The 5144-nt window shown below is 37.9% G+C and overlaps 1 pseudogene; it reads right to left on the bottom strand.

The window, feature by feature from the left end:
• Positions 1-750: 750 nt before the first annotated feature.
• LOC148205215 (uncharacterized) lies at positions 751-4787 on the bottom strand (annotated as a pseudogene).
• Between the last annotated feature and the right edge of the window lie 357 nt (positions 4788-5144).

The following is a 5144-nucleotide window of genomic DNA, read 5'->3' as shown; positions in this document are numbered from 1 at the left end:
TGTATCATTAAGCTTCTGCCTCTGCTGGGCGGCTATCCTTTTCAACTATGAAAAAATGAAAATCATTAAGCATAAATCACAAATTAACATCTTGTGTGACTAGAGCAAAATATTAAAAAACATATATGTCACTCAAGAGTAAGTCTAGATTCTTTAAACTGCACCCACTCCTCCTCAGTTATTTTATATTTTGTACAAAGAGTGTCATTCTATTTAGAGCCAAAGACGTATTGACGTGTCATTCTCATCTTGAAGTCACTCCACCAGACTGCAATGTGGGATAAAATCTTCTTCCTTATCCTCTCATCATTAGGGATATTCCAATTTTCCTGTTAAAAACAAAATTAATGTTAAAGCATGATCAACAAAAATAAGTCAATGATGGAAGTAAAACATCTTAAACATACTAAAATATCCTGCCATAGTATATTTTTGTCAACCTGTGGGACATCATCCCAACAGGTAGTAACAATAGGGACATGTGCTTTTGCCATCACGCCCAAGTAACTTTTGAACGATGTTGCATGTGCCCCAATAGGCACAAATGTTCGGGGATCAAACTCCACCGTCACTGATTTCTCATTAACCCAACGGGATGTGACATCAGGCATCCGAGTCACAAATCTACACTATCCTGTCATCGGACCTGATCCAGAGCTCGTCATACCTATTTACAAAGTGTTAGTACATTATAGTTAGAACAGGCAAAATAAATAAATTGTACAAGTAATTAAAACAATGTTAAGACACCTATTTATCCCAATTGCCTTCGTTGTGATCACATTGAGTTGCATGTATTTCATCGGGTACATCATCAACCTTATTTTCAATGGTCCTTGATGAGAAGGAGCTTGTCTCAAGTATATCTAGAGAGTCTTCATCATCAGTTGTGTGCATGGCTCTACCTTTGATGGACGAGCGTCCAAGGAGATGACGAATGTGCGTGCCGCGAGCTTCTTCGAAGCTTCTTCCAGAGATGAACGCAGTGGAATGAAATGGAAGTTCGAGATTTGAAGGGGAAAATGAGGTTGAATACAGAGAACCCTAGGATCTAGGATTAATCGGTTGAGAATCGAGAAGTACGAATGAAACCCTAGGATTGGGAAGAGACGCGATTTGGACCGATTAAACGGTGGTAAATGGAGATTGTTCGGTGGAAAATGGATTAAACGGTAGAAAGGGGAAAACAATCGGTGAAATCGAAAGGCAAAGTGAGAATGATGAAGGAACCCTAAGTTTGGATGCAGATGTTCGGTGGAAAGGTTTGTAATGGCTGAGACGAAGCAAAGAAATGAAGGAAGAAGGAGATTCGAGGAAGAAAACTGGCTTACTGTGAAGAACCCTGGAGAGGAAGAATGAGATGTGGTTCTGCGAAATGGAGAAATGAGAGAGAAATGTGGACGTGTGTGTCTGATGCGCGAGAGGTGAGATGCGAAATGAAGTGGCGTTTCTGTGCATGAGAGGAAAAGCCAATGACGTGGAATGGAGGAGCTGACGCATGCGCTAACGAGGTGGTAGCGAAGGATGTAGCATGGAGGAGAGAAGCACCGTGAAATTTGGAAAATGAAAGTGAGAGAGGTGCTTGGAAGGTGGCTAGAGGGAGTCTTTGGACTCTCTAGCCTATGACTTTCAAGAGAGAATAGTTTCTGATTCAGAATACTCAATTCTCATTAATCTCAAAAGTGAATGATACAGTGGTGGAGACGGGTATTTATAGTAACCCATGCTCCTTACAAGCTAACCTATAAAAGGTAAAAATACTAAAGAAGGACTACGTTGGGCAGGATTACATCAACCTTCCAATACCACTGACCATTTATGATTCACTAGGTCAGTGACATAGAATATTTGTCTTGCTTGACTAGCCATAATAAATGGTTCATCCGTGTAACTCATTTTGTTAAGATCCCCCAAAGTGAATCCGAGGTCTTCTGTCACCACACCAGAATTACTGTCAACCCATTTACACTTTGGTGACAATCAATTTCCCAAATTTCTTGTATTATTCCAAAATAACTTATTGATGCTGTAATTGGATTCTTATCTTTGGAACTGGAAAAGTGTACAGCCTCAGCATGTAGGGTAACTCCACTATTTTGAACTCTACTTTTATCGTCTTCCTCCTTTGAATAGAACAAGTAATTGTTTATGTAATAGCCGCCGAAAGTGATCACATCAGTGTTAGGTCCACGAGCTAGTCTCAACAGATTTTCAGAAACATTCGAAGTCGCATAAATCTTTTTCTTAAACCAAGCTAAAAAGGATTTGTTATGTTCATTAAGTGTCCACTTTTCACTCATACGTGGATGTGCTGACTTAATTTCATCAATGTGTTGTGAAATGTAAGGAATAACATCCTCTGTGTTGTTTAAAATGTACAAATGTTCTTGATTAACTTCTTTTCCACTAACACTTTCAATCCTTACTCCTCGAACTCTTTTTCCTTCACGTATGTTTTCATGTCTTTTCTTTGGAAGTCCTATTGGGTCACAACTTGGCATATAACTTGAGCAGAATTCAATGGCTTCCTCTACAATGTAGCGCTCTATAATCGAAGCTTCCAGTCTCAATTGATTCTTAACATATCCCTTTAAGATCTTCATGTATCTTTCAACCGGGTACATCCACCTCAAGAAAACCGGCCCACATATTTGAAAATCTCTCACTAGATGGACAATGAAATGAACCATGATATCAAAAAATGAGGGTGGGAAATACATTTCCATTTGGCACAATAGTCTGATGGCCTCATTTTGCAAATCATCTAAATATCGAGGATTAACAACTTTCTTTCAAATGGCATTGAAAAACAAACTCAAACGTGTGAGAATACCTCTAACAAAGGCAGGTAATATGACTCGAATAGCTACTGGTAAAAGTTGTTGCATTAAGACATGACAATCGTGAGACATTAAACCAACCAACTTTAAATCTTTCATAGAAACAAGGCTACTAATATTCGACGAATAACCTTGTGGAACCTTCACACTATGTAAACAATGAAAAAAAATTTGTTTCTCTTTTTTCGAAAGAGTGTGACAAGCTGGAGGAAGATAGGTGCGTCTTCCTATGGATTGCAGATGTAACTCAAAACGGATTCCCATGACAACCAAGTCTTGTCATGCTTTCACTCCATCTTTTGTCTTTCCTTTAACGTTTAGTAAAGTCTCAACAACACTATCACATACATGTTTTTCAACATGCATCACGTCTATGCAATGTCGCACATCAAGTTTACACCAATATGGAAGATTGAAGAATATTGATTGCTTTTTCCAAATGTTTTTCTCAACGGTCTTCTTTTTATGTTTTCTGAAGACAACATCAATGTTCCTCACATGGTCGTATACTTCTTCCTCATTACTTGGTCTGCACACTACATCATCCTCAGGACTTCCATTAAAGGCCTTTTTCAATCTACGGTAAGGGTGATTTCGAGGAAGGAATCTTCGGTGTCTTGTGTACACAGTTTTCTTCCCATGCTTCAGTTGAAGATAGCTAGTATTTTCTTCACAAATCAGACATGCAAAATGACCTTTAACACTGTAACCACTCAAGTTCCCATATGCTGGGAAATCATTTATGGTGCAAAACAACATTGCACGCAAACGAAAGTTTTCTTCTGAATATGAATCGAAGACCTTGACGCCCTCTTCCCACAACATTTTTAAATCGTCAATTAACAGTTTTAGATAAACATCAATGTCATTTCCAGGTTGTCTAGGACCCGATATCATCATAGACAACATCATGTATTTTCTCTTCATGCACAACATAGGAGAGAGATTGTAAATCATCAAAACAACTGGCCATGAACTATGTTTGCTACTTAAGTTGCCATAAGGATTCATACCATCGGTAGCAAGTGCAAGTCTTAAGTTTCTCGGCTCTACACTAAATTCGGGAAATGTGCCATCAATGTTCTTTCATTGTGGGGAATTAGCTGGGTGTCGAAGAAGATTATCACATTTTCTTTCATTAATGTGCCACATAAGATTCTTCGCATCTTCTTTAACAAAAAACAATCGTTTCAACCTAGGTACTATAGGTAAATACCACATGACCTTAGCCGGTGGACCTTCATTGTGTTCATCGTTATTTCCATCAAATTTCTTCTTAAATTGTGACGAACCACACGTCGAACACACCTTCATTGAAGCATACTGACCTCTATACAATACACAGTAATCGGGACATGCATGTATCTTTTGGTATACCAAACCCATTGGACATAGAATTTTCTTCGCGTCGTAATTACAGATAGGTAACATGTTATTTTCTTGTAGCATCTCCTTCAGCAACTCAAACAATTCCGTGAAACTTTTATCAGTCCATCCGTTTCTTGCTTTCAAACAAAGCAATTTCAAAGTAGCCAATAACCTTGTAAAATTGATGCATCCTGGATACAACTCTTGCTCTAAATTATTCTTAAGACTATCGTATAAATGAGCTCTTCCAAAATTTTCTTCGCCAACGTCACGTACCATTTCGTCTAAATGATTACTCATCCATTCGTCGACGTAATCCGAACCTCTTAAAGTTGTTGGCTTATATAATACTTCCCCATGCCAAGTCCAAACTGTATAACTTCTCATTATTCCATAGATGAACAGATGATCACGGATGTTGTCCAAGTCTTCATATACTTGATTGAGAGAACAAACACAAGGGCAAAAATATGCCCCGTTCACTGGTTTTGCGTGTTCTTTAACATATTGTATGAACTCAGAAACTCCTCGCTCATACTCTTCACTAATACGACGCTGATGAATCCAGCATCGATCCATACTACTACACTGAACGAAAAGAATCCAGGGAAAAAAAACTAACTTATGTAGAGAAATAAAAATAAATACCTATCATACGTTGAAAGAAATAAATAAAGTATCATAGTATACGTACACGAACACAAATATATATTGTTATACATATATCATATATCCAGAATCGACAAACACGAACACATATATCATACGTAAGAGATATTGAAGGAAAAAAAAACAAACTTGAAATGGTGTCACTGGAGAAGATGACGAAGTTCGCTGACAACGAACAAACACAAATATCATATGTTGAAGGAAAAAAAAAACTATCATAGTATCGTTATACATATAGATATCATACCTCCAGAATCGACAAACACA

This window comes from Vigna umbellata, chromosome 1 (genome assembly GCF_029865625.1).
Source record: "Vigna umbellata cultivar VRB3 chromosome 1, Vumbellata_1.0, whole genome shotgun sequence".
NCBI classification, from domain to species: domain Eukaryota; kingdom Viridiplantae; phylum Streptophyta; class Magnoliopsida; order Fabales; family Fabaceae; genus Vigna; species Vigna umbellata.
Note: the sequence above shows the minus strand (reverse complement) of the source record. Positions and strands in the feature narration are given on the sequence as shown.